Genomic DNA, 12,835 nt, shown 5'->3' with positions numbered 1-12,835 from the left:
ATATATATATATATATATGTGTGTGTGTGTGTGTGTGTGTGTGTGTGTGTGTGTGTGTGTGTGTGTGTGTGTGTGTGTGTAAATTAAAAATGTCCTTCCGAAGCGGGCAACAAAATTTTGATTCTGGTGACCGACAACTTCTTACGGGCAACTCCTCCAACCAAAAATAGTGTCGACGAACCTTTTGCCCCCAAATTACCTAAACACCCACAAACCCCCAATTTGACCAAAATTCTCAATTTCACTCAAACAACCCAAATTTATTCAAAAGTCATTTCAGATCAGTTTAAACCACCCAAAATTGTAAAATTACCAAAACACCCCTCATTTGGCCAAAATTACAGAAATACTCTTGATGGCCCAAACTTTCAAAACCATTTCAAATGTCTCCAAAACCAATTTGAACTCTTCTATTGAGCTAAATTTGACCAATTTTGACCAAAAACTCCAAATTGTCCTTAAAGACCCAATTTCCCCAAATTCATCTCAAATGTCCATCAATTTGATCCCAAATTCCCCTAATTTCAATTCTCAACTCATATTCATCATGATAAAACTCAATTAAAGCCAAATTCAAGTCCAATTGACCCACATTTGAGTCTAATTTCACAAATCAAAAAGCCCCAATTTGGCCTAAAACCAAAATCCCATTTAATTGACCCCCAAATATTTCCAATTGTCTCAATTGTGCATCATAAACTCTTTGAAACATTTGCACACATCAAATTAAACCTTCAATTGGCACTACAACCACCAAGTGCACCTTAGTGACCAGCCTAGACCCACATAAACCAACCAAGGTGGGTTGTGGACCAATGGTTCCCTAAATTAAGGGATTTCATCCCATTTTTGGGTCTAAGCCAAAATATCTCCACCATCATGACAAACCATTAGTGGTTAATCATAAATAACCCTCCCCCTGGCTTACCTAACTTCTCTAACCACCACCCCTGGCTCTGTCGGCCGGCCTAGTGGCTGGAAAACACCAAAATCGAGAGCCACCATGCTTTAACTCAAACCCAATTTCACCCATTCAACGTATCCAGCTCTGATTGGTATTTGGTATTTTGAATCCCTCCATATAAGAACTTAATTGAACTCAAATTAAAGCCCTGAGCTCCACCCTAAGCCCCTCTATTTAAACCACCTTCTCCATGGCCAAAAGAGAGCTAACCAAAATCCTTGGGGAAACTCTGCCAAAATCTCACCAGAGACTCTCCAAGCCTTCCTCAACTCAAGCCAACCAATTTTCCCCTCTGTTTCCTCCTGTGAGAGTTCAATTTTGAGCTCAAAATCAGGCCGAAACTAGGACACATTTCTCCACAGCACTGCAGTGAACTAAACTTCAATTAACTGTGTCACACCATCCCCACAATGAGAGGAGTTGATCCCCCACAAAATCCCCCTCTCAAACATCCCCTAGCCTAGCTCTAGACCAACACTTGAAATCGAGCTTGGTAAAAAACATAGCTAAACAATTCACCAGGGCTTGAGACTTCATCTAGAGGTTCGTTGGATCCAATCGAAGCTACCACAACCATCTAATTGAGGCCTCCCATCTTAGATAAAGGTATTGAGTTCTAACCCTAACCCGAGCTTCTTTTGATTCTCCATGTGTAATGGCTTGATTTCATGCTTGATAAACCGTATGGATATGTTCTACTTGAGTAAATGAAGGTTTAGAAAAAAAATCCCATGCAATTTGTTTGAGTCTAGGCGAAGATCTTAAGGTTTTTGTGTGAACAGTTCTCGGGTTAGGTCATTTGTTGACGATAACGGGGAGTCGTCTGATCGCGCGTTTATTTCATCAACGGAGGAGATCAAGCCAGACCAAACTTTGGTGCGAAAAGGCGGGTTGCATGGCATCTGACATGGATGGCGGCGTCTAATGGCGGAGCGCCGCGTGTGAGTTCGGAGCCGTTGTAGGATGAGGTGGCGTCGTGTGTTTAAGCAAGAAAATATGGATTTTCTGAATTATTTTTAATGTCTGATCTTCAAAAATCCATATATTTCTCTAGAAAAATCAAAAAAATAAAAGAAAAATATTCACTTGCTCAGTGAATAGAGGAGGATAATGTGGACAAAAATAAAAATTATTTGTCAAGTGTATGATTTTTAATTAATTAAATACTCTCTTAGGTATTTTAATTCATTAAGATTAAATACTAATCACCATGACTTAAAATTTTTAGGGTTGATTCCTCATGACAGAGGGCATCTTCTCTGATTTTTCCAAAATCAGATAGCACCTTTGTGCTTCTAATCCTAATTTTCAATCTTATGTGGCTATTTTGGCTTTATTTAATTATATAAATTAAAATATCCCATAGAAAAATATGGGATTAATTTTATTAGGTTTTCTATGGATAGAGGAGCTTAGAAAAAATAATGTGATGATTTGAATAATTTTGTATCTTTCTGTTATTAATTAAATATTTTTACCTTGTATTAATTTATTTAAATTAAATACAAATTTAAAATTGACAAAATGAACTCAAAATTGTTCATAAAAATCATTTCAACTCAATGTAAAAATTTCAAATTTATTTAATTTGATTTGGCCATTAAAATGGATTTTGTAATTAAAAATGGTATTTTTGTACAAAATAAATTATATTAAATTAAATAAGCTTAGAAAAATTATGAAAATTGGTTTTCTAAGTTCATTGTGACTAGGGGCATTTAATAAAAGTAAAATCTTTTTTTTGTGAAAATATTTCATTTTTAAAATATATTTTGAATTAAAAAAAATTAAAATAATCAAAATATAAAAAAATACAAAAAAATGGTTCAAAATGAGTGAGAATGTCTCTTGATCACTTAGAAATCATTAGGATATTTTCCCTAATTTTTCTAAGTTAAAATATAAATTTTATAAGCTTAAAAATGAATTTTTCATATTTTCCCATTAAAATAATTATAATAAACAAATTAAAAATCAGAAAAATATAAAACTTGGTTCTTTGAGTTTTTTTAATTTAGAAGAGTCTATTAAAAATATATGAAAAAATATTTTTTGTAATTAAAACATTATTTTCTTTTTAATTTAATCATTGAAACTGATTAAAAATTAAATAATACTAATAAAAGTTTAATTCAAAAAATCATAAAATTTTGCCTAAGTGTTTCCTCTGACTTTAGGATACCTCTAATAATTTTTCCGTAAATACAAACTTTATTTTAGATAATTAAATAAATTAATCTTTGAAAATCCTATCTTCTAAATTTAAAAAATTATCAAAATTAAATTAAAATTTTGAGAGGTCCACATGTTCTCCTCTAACATTATAATTACGTCATGAATATGACACTTTAAACCCTCAAAGTCATTTGAGTTGTGTTTAATGAGTTATGAGGTGAAGTGCCCCAAGGGCAAAGTGAAAATTTTAGACTTTGGTGTCTTAATCAAAATTTAGGATTAACCAAAGGGAAAATGGGTAATTTTGATCTTAATAAACATATTTGGATGATTCAAATACAATGGGATTAAAAGGTAGAAACTCATTCACCTTCCTTGCACAACATCAACAAAATTATAATCCTCATAATCTTCATGACTTAGAAGTCAACTAAGATCAGATGATTCTTAAGTGACAGGCTTAAGTCGAAAAGATGGAAATTCACTTTCCTTAAGCCCAAAGTTGAGGATATTTTAACTATTTGATAAGATTACATATCATTTAAATTAAAATTTTGATAATCACCTTTTCACCTATCATGATTGTTAAAGGTTCAGTAGTGACATAAGCTCAATATCAAAACTCAATTTATTAGATTTAGAAGACAACATAATTGGTGACTAACATCTTTAAACACCTCAAGCCTTACCTTACTTATGGGCACCACAATCTTAAATAACCTAAACTTGCCTTAAGGGTAGCCACTCACATAACTCTTAAATGAAACATCTATTGATTAATCGAGTATTCTATCCTTGAGATAATTAAATTGTTAAGTTTCACTAAAAAAGTGAGTAGTCACACATCGACCTTGAATTATTAATGGAACAAAATGATAAGTCCAAAAATGAACTCAGAATATTTCAAGAGATCTTCAAAATGATCTAGGGTCGTGGCCTGAACACTTTGAAATCTATTAGACATTCTAAAGGGCAAACTGGACTTGTCATACTTTTGTTCTAAAATCATCCACTATGATCTTCTGAGACTCAATAAAATCATTACTTGGGCTTCAGTAGCTAAAACATCATCTAATCCTGTAATTTAAATTTTCTGCAAATATATATACATGTCTTCCAAGTACTGGCCTTGCAGGTGGTGGAGCGAGAAGAATGGGTAGGTACACTTTTAAATTAATACATTTACCTTTCTGTATTTCTTGTCTTGAGCTTGCATGTTAAACATGATGTCACCCTGCATGAAAACCAAAACTGCTAGGATAGCCATAAAACCAAAACCAAAACTAATTTCAACAGAGATAAAATCTACCGTCACAACATTCAAAATATAAGACAACTCAAAATTTAATCACAAACATCACAAAATAACAACTACAACAAAATTAAGACGTCTCTATCTGATGATCGGAAATCCCTCAGAGGAGGTAACCTACGGTTGCTAACGAGGATTCCCACAGTCTAAATGAAAGTATGGAACTCATTGAGTTGAGTTTAGTAAATTCATTTGGACTAAGTGTATCTGATAGAAAATAGTGGTACCGGAACGAGGGAATCGTAGGATCCTAACTGGTGTCGCCTAATCAACTTTAATATGCCCCATAATATTTAAAAAACTATAACCATAGAAACATCTGATTTAACATCACAACCTGACACATTAGAAAACTTAAACTCGTCATTGAGAGGAGCTTGGAGCTAGCACTGTGGGCAACACAACCATCTTCAACAACAAGAGGATCTACAACAACACATCTTTTCTTTGAATTAAACAACCAAGCCATAAGTTTCAATCACAACCTGACACATTAGAAAACTTAAACTCGTCATTGAGAGGAGCTTGGAGCTAGCACTGTGGGCAACACAACCATCTTCAACAACAAGAGGATCTACAACAACACATCTTTTCTTTGAATTAAACAACCAAGCCATAAGTTTCAAGTTGTTTGCTTATGCAACATAAATCCTCAACTCTTCTTTAGGCCTTTGTATGACCTTACTGTACAATATAAGCCCTAACTCGTCTTAGGATTCTAAGGTTGTCATTCGTCATGACCTAAACCCTCACATGTTCAAGGATATTCATGTGATCGTTTCACACGAATGTAAGCCCTAAATTAATAAAATTGGCAGGATGAAACACTTAAATAATTTCTTCTCAAAATTAAAGCCAAATAATATGATAGATTGGGATGTCTTCGAGATACTCCTCTGGATCTATGACATCCCCTAGTTCTTCCTCGTTTGGACTCTACAACAAAATGCTCCAAATTTAAGTCATTCCCCTTTCACACCTCTATCACACCTCTCATTCCCCTTTCACACCTCTATGTCCGATCTCGTTGAAAATTCCTATCCTTTTGACCTCCTTAAAGACAATATTTCTTGATTTTTATTGAGAGTTTTCTTAGGTGACTTCGGTTATTTAAGATGTAATTAAATATAGGGGCTTGCTCTTATAGGAAACTTTTCAAAACCCAACTTAATATAAACTCTATTTAATTCTTTGTATCAAATAAAGGAACTTGTAGGCAATGGTTTTTGCAAACCAAACGGATATCATATATTTCTTAGTTTATTTGACTAAGCCTCATCCTCAAGTCTTGTGTTTATCCAAGTGACTAAGCCTCATCCTCAAGTCTTGTGTTTATCCTTCAGGATAGATATAGGGTTTGGGGTAAAGTTCTCTTTCATTTAAACTATGAAAAATATGGGATTAGTTTGACTTCATAGTTTTCTAAACTTATATATATGTCAATTAAATGCCTTTCTGAAGCGGGTGAAGGGATTCCGATTCCGGTGACGGACAGCTTCCAACGGGCAACTCCTCCAACCAAAAATAGTGTCGACAGAGCAGTAATTAGAAACAATGAAGATCAATTGGGATATATTGCTACCACACCTAGTAATAAACCTCCGAGAACATTACCTAGTAATGCTGAAGTAAATCCTAAAGATTAGAACAAAGAGTAAATTAAGGCTATTCAACTTATAAGTGGAAAAGAATTTTAAAATATAGTTCAAAAGAAGTGAAAGTTGAAGTTGAAAAAGATGAGGTGGAAAATAAAAAATCTGTTGAAGATATTCATTTTGAGTCAGAATGTCCTATTAAACCAATGAAACTTACTGTAGAAAGACCACCACCTCCATTTCCTCGAAGATTGAATCAGAAAAATAGACAATCAATTTTCTAAATTTTTAGAAGTTTTTAAGAAAGTAACAATAAACATTTCATTTATTGAAGCTTTGGAACAAATGCCAAGCTATGCGATGTTCATGAAAGATATACTTAATAAGAAAAGGAAGTTTGTAGATAATGAGATTGTTGCACTTAGTGAAGAGTGTAGCGCTATAATTCAGAAAAATCTTCCTAAAAAACATAAAGATCCTGGAAGTGTTACAATTCTTTGTTCTATTGGAAAAAGATTTTTTGGAAAAGCATTATGCAATTTTAGAGCCAGTATTAGGACTCAGTATTAATCTTATGCCTCTATCAATTTTCAGAAAGTTGGGTTTAGGAGAAATTTCACCTACGACTGTAACTCTTCAATTACCTGATCGTTCGATTACCTATCCTAAAGGAGTTATAGTAGATGATTTGGTAAAAGTTGATAAATCTATCTTTGCCTTGGACTTTATTGTATTAGAAATGGAGGAAGATAAAGAAATTCCTATCATTTTAGGAAGACCATTTCTGACCACTGGAAGAGCTTTGATAGATGTGTAGAAAGGAGAACTAATTATGAGAGTTAGTAATCAAGAGGTTACATTTAATATTGTAAAATCAATGAGAAACCTTGCAAAAGAGCAAGAGATTGAATGCTTCAGAATGGATCTTAATGAATATCTAAGCCATGAATATTTAAAAAAGAGAATTGAAAGAGAATTTAAAAGGGAATATATGGAATATCAAGATGGATATAAAATTCAAGATGAATCTATGGAAGTGAGTGAAGAAGATTTGGATTATGTTAAAAAAAAATTTGAAATGTTAGATTTGAAATGTTAGATCCTACAGAAATGTTAGATCCTACAGAAAGTAATAATAATCTGATTTCATCTATTGAGAAACCCATACTTATCATGATTTTGTTTGGGCTATTTTACATATATTTATATATTTATCATTTTTTATTTAACTTTTTGAGTTTTTTGTTTGGGATATTTTACATATATTTATATTTTAGTTTTCATAGAGTCCGTGTGTTTCAGAAAATAATTTTAAAAACATCTTTATTTACCTACTTTTATGGAAGAATTGAGAATTTTTTATCGAAATAAAAAATGCAAATTTTTAGAACTGGCGCATGATGGGCCCGATTGGCACATGATGCACCAAATTCCAGAGAGCTGGCACATGGTACACCATAATCGGCGCATGATGCACCATGATGATGAAAATGGCTTCAAGTGTTTCAAAAGACAGTTTTTGGCAAGTTCTTTTCCTTATAACTCACAAAAATTGATTCCAAAGTCCATTTTAGAGGGGGGGGATGTGGGAAGAGTGATTGGATTTCAATTTTAATGGCATGCCACTCTAAAAATTCCGCTAGATTTGGAATTTTTAACTGTAGAAAGTTCATCAGTTTCAATGCACAGAAGTTGCATGATCGTGTTCTAGTGAAGAAGAGGCTAATCAAAGAAAGGGGGTTTGTGAATTGAGGGCTCAATACACCGAATACTCAAGTTGAAGATATTATTTTGCAGGAATGTTGAAAAGTACTTTGTTACACTAATGCCACCGTAGTTGTCCCTGTGGTGAAAAAGTATTACTCAAATCTACATGGAATCAACCAAGGAATTGTCTATGTGTGAGGCACGTTTGTGCAATTCACTTCTTCAAGAATAAATGAGATGTTTATGATTAAAAATGTGTCTATCTACCATTACACAAATTTTACCCCTACAAGAGATAATATGAATGAACTCTATCGGTACCTTATAGATGAAGATGCAAAATGGGAGGATAGAGATGATGGAAATGTAAGTTTTTCATCATCGTTGTTAAATCCTGCTTCTAAGGCATTACACTTCTTTATGGCATTGAAATTATTTCCTACTATAAAAATCAGTCAGGTAACTAAAGAGAGTGCTATTTTAAATTATTGTATCCAAATTGAAAAACCTATTGATATTGGGGCAATCATTGTGAAATTGATTTTGAGTTTGATTGTTAATGGGTCTGCAACTAGACTTGGACATCCATCCATTATTTTCCTACCATGCAGTCTATTACAAATACCTTATTAGAGTTGGGAAAAAGTGCTTCTTCCTTGGAAGTTAATGGATCCAGAAGTCTATTGCAACTGGATTGGAATGGGAGTTGAAAACAATATGAATGTATTGATGCATAAGAAATCCCAGAATTCATCACCTATTCAGCCTTACTTCAGTTCTAATGCACTTTTAAAAAAGGATCTAAAACTTAGAAAAAGGGGCGCAGAATCTTATGCATGCAATTGGGAATATTTTTGAAATGTTGAATCACTTGGACTGAAGACTTAAAGAACATTTTGAGCATACTAGTCGTATTGAAGATGACTTGGTACGTATGTTCAAGAAACATGCTTGGGTTGGGGAGGATTTGACTGATGAGTTTCCTTATCGACCCTTCTAAAACTTGTATGTGCACTACCAATTTATGGGAGATATCCAGGAGAACGAGAGTGAGGAAGATCTTTGAACTTAATTATACACAAAACATTTTGTTTAGTGCTGCTTGTTTTAGTTGTTTGTTGTGTGGGATTGCATTTACTTTATTGCATTTACTTTTATTTATTTACTTTTATTTTTGAACTATATTGATGTTTGTGTTTGGAATTTTAATATTTAGATTTCTGTTTTAGGATGTTTTGGTTTACTTTAAACACTAAAATAGATGTCTGTTGGCTTGATAAATGTTAGTTTGTAATAGCGCGTATTTTATATATAAAAGTAAGTTTTGTGTTGTTTGCGAAAGATTAATGTTAGAGTAATGTTTAATTATGCTTATAAGGGTTCATTTGAGTTAATTAGAGGTAGACGTAAAGCGGATCGTAGTAGATTTTCATAGAAAATGAAATCTGGAAAAATTAAGGCGTTGGGGCATTACGCGCCAAATTGGCACATGATGCGCCAGATTACAAAGAGTTGGCGCATGATGCACCAGATTTGGCACATCAAAACTCTATATTGCCTAAAAAAATACAAAATTGCACATTAAAACTCCACTTTTACTGCTTGAGTCTTCTCATACCTATAAAGCTTGATCTAAGGCTTCACATTGAGCGTGATAAGGAATATTTTGGAGGCTAAAAATCATAGATTTTATCTTCTCTTAGTAAGGGCTTCACTTTAACATAGAAATTTTTTATTTTCACCATGGATTTTTCATACATTATAGAAATCCAAAAATTAGGATTTTTGATGAAAAATCTTGAAGAAAAATTGTGGTGAAAAGTTCTTACCAAATAATCTTACTTGAGGAGTTAGATTTTTTATTTTGTAATTTATTTGGAATTTATTTAGATTTTGGTAGAATTTCAAATGGCTCCACGAGTAAAGTGAGGAAGGATAAATAATTTTGATGCACGAAGATTTATTAATTTAAAGGCCCAACACAGTTATAACACTCAAATCAAATCGAGAAGATTGATCCAGGAACGAGCATTTGCTAACCCGGGTGGCGAGATCGAGAGGTTGATTCTTGCCAAAAATTGGGAATGATTTTTCTACTGCACTGCAATAGCAATTGTGCCAATGATTCGGGAGTTTTATGCCAACTTGAGATTTACTAATGACAATGGATAACGATCACATTCTCGTGAGAGGTAAGCAAGTTGAATTTACTGCCGAAAGGATCAATGCTTTTTATGGGCCGAGGAATGTATTTTTTCATGAATATGTTGCATTCTTGATGATTGATTCATCACTGGATGAAGTGATTGCCTTCTTGGCTGATGGAACAGGAGAATGGAGGATTAAAAATAATAAGATAGTTAACTTCTCCGCTTCCATGTTGACTAATCAGTCAAAGGTATGTCACCACTTTATTTCTACTAGATCACTACCAACAAATTATCTGGCCAATGTAACGAAGGATAGAGTTGTATCAAACTATTGCATTCAGAACATAAAAGCAATAGATGTTGGTGCTCTTACAGTTCATCATGTATGGAGCATAGCTAAGAGCTCTACATCTAGTGGTTTGGGTTATCCTGCCCTGATTTTCTCTCTTTGTGAGCAATCAAGAGTAGAATCCCATAGAAATGAAGAAAGATTGCAGCAAAAAAATCCTATTGGGAAGCATATGATTCAGAGAGTTAAATCATTTGTTGAATCTAGGGGTGGAAGAAGCGATAAACCCTCTACATCAGCTACAAGGCATCTACTTCTCGCCCCACATCATTAGAAAACATTATGGACCAACTCATGATTCAAAAATTGGATATAGTAAATATTCAGAATCAGGTTGGACAGACTGGAGCAAGAAATGCTTATAATGATGAGTATCAGCAACGAAAATTTCAGCATGATATAGCTTTGGAGGATGCTTTGGTGAGGTATCTTAGGGGCGAATCCAATGTAGAATTTCCTACTTGCCCTAGTTTTACTCCATATCCTCCTGTTCATGATGAAGAAGAAGAAGAGGAGGAAGAAGATGATGATGATGAGGAAGGCGGTGAAGATTGATACTTTATAGAGTTAGTTTATTTTTTTTGTTTAGTTGTTTGTTTGTTTGTATGTTGTTTGGATTTTATTTGGTTAGCATTTGAAACTGTAGTAGTAAAAATTTTTATTTTTTGTGCTGTGAACTTAAAATTGTAATAGTAACAATAGATTTTTGCTTTTTTTGCATTTTTAGTATTTTTAGTTTTTGTTTCTATTCTTAAATGTTAACAAATTCTTTAGAATATATTATGTCTCATTTAATGCTTTAAATCGTGTACGTATTTTTAAAGTTAGTACCTACAGTATATCAGATCCCAGTTTCAAAGTTAGAAATCCTCTACAAGTTAGTTTTAACTTTCATGCATTTACTGTTTTCTTTCACCAACTAAATTTTGTACTAGAACATATTTAAATACCTAATAACTTAAGTTTGGGGGGAAGAAAGTTCTCTTTTAAAAGGAAGTAAACTAAATTTTATTTTTCCTTCAGTAACAATATTTTTAAAATTAATTTAACATGAATTGTGATATTAAGATTAAACTTTAAATGTTTCTACTTAAGTATATGAATATTATGGCAAATTTAGGTAAAAGTTTTTAATAATGAATGTCAATTCTAATGCTAAAATTATTTGGTATGATAAGATAAGACTAAGTTTTTCTATTTTAAGTAAAGGAAATTATATTTTTGAAGTATTAATAATTTAATAGATTCATGTAAGAAGAAAAGGACGAGGCTTTATGAAAATCATAAACTAATATGAATTTATAAAGTGAAGAAAGGTAAGCAGTTTTGACTTTGAGAAGAGGATAATGAAGATCAAAACTATTAAATGTTATCTAGATATAGTAATTCTTACCTGAAAAAGAAAAAGAAGAGAAAGGATTGAAAAGATCCTAAAATAAAAAAAATAAAAGAAAAGAAAAATACGTGAGAAGTTTGAGGAAATGCCTAATCAAAAATTGACTTCACTTGAATCAACTTAAGGAAAAAGCTTTATTACATTTTCTAAACTTAAATTGGATTATTAGTAGCATTATTAGTAAAGTTTTCTTGAAGTTCTTTTTCATATGAATATTTTAAACATCCTTGATATGATAAATTGCAATTCTTCATAAAATAAATAGAGATCTAGAAATCTTAAAATTGACTACTAAGTACTCTTAAACTTAGAATTTGAATCTAAGTTATTAAAGGTTTTCTATTAAATTTTCTACTTTATTTATTGAACTGTTGACCTCATTTTTGGTTGAGGTTTAGTCTTCCTCTTTAGTAGCCTAGGGTCCAGCCATATGACTTTTCCTGTTGACTATTTCTAGAAAACTAGTCATGGAACCCTCACCACTAGAAATTCTACCCTTCTCTTCTTAACTTGAAGTTCCACATATTGGTCCTAACCTCTAAGTACTTAGTAGGTAGGGTCACTATGGGGGAAACTCAAGATGAGTCACCCTTAGGATTGCTGGACCTTAAGGTTAACCCTGGGTGTTGGTCTGGAGCTAAGGCATTCACTACATTCTCTACACTCACAATCACTCACAGCCCTGAACTCAAATTTCTAGCTTAGATCCCTTGATCTTTTGGGATACTCATGTAGATGGTCCCCTAAACCTACTCTACTAGCCCTAGGGCTATGGTTTAGCTAAGACCACTATGTAGAGGACCCAAAATGGGGTTTCCTTTGTTCCATGGCTTATTGGTGATGATTGGTACCTCAACTCTACCAAAATACCCATCTTGGCCTTTTACCCCTAAAACACCCCCTAATTACCAAAATACCCCTATTTGACCCAAAATTCCAAAAATTCTAAATTTTCCTAGAAAATCCCAATAAATCCATAATATTCTTAATTTCATTTCTTTCAACTACCACATGACCCAATTTGGCCAATTTGACCATCTTTAACCAAAACTCCCAAATTGCCCTTTAAAGACCCAAATTTCCCCAAATCCAACTCAAATGTCCACCAATTTGATCTCAATTGACCCCAATTTCAATACTAAACTCAAATTCACTTTTGATATGACCAAAATAAACCAAATTCAAGC

This window comes from Phalaenopsis equestris, unplaced genomic scaffold (assembly GCF_001263595.1).
Source record: "Phalaenopsis equestris unplaced genomic scaffold, ASM126359v1 Scaffold234349, whole genome shotgun sequence".
NCBI classification, from domain to species: Eukaryota; Viridiplantae; Streptophyta; class Magnoliopsida; order Asparagales; family Orchidaceae; genus Phalaenopsis; species Phalaenopsis equestris.
This window is presented reverse-complemented; position numbering follows the sequence as displayed.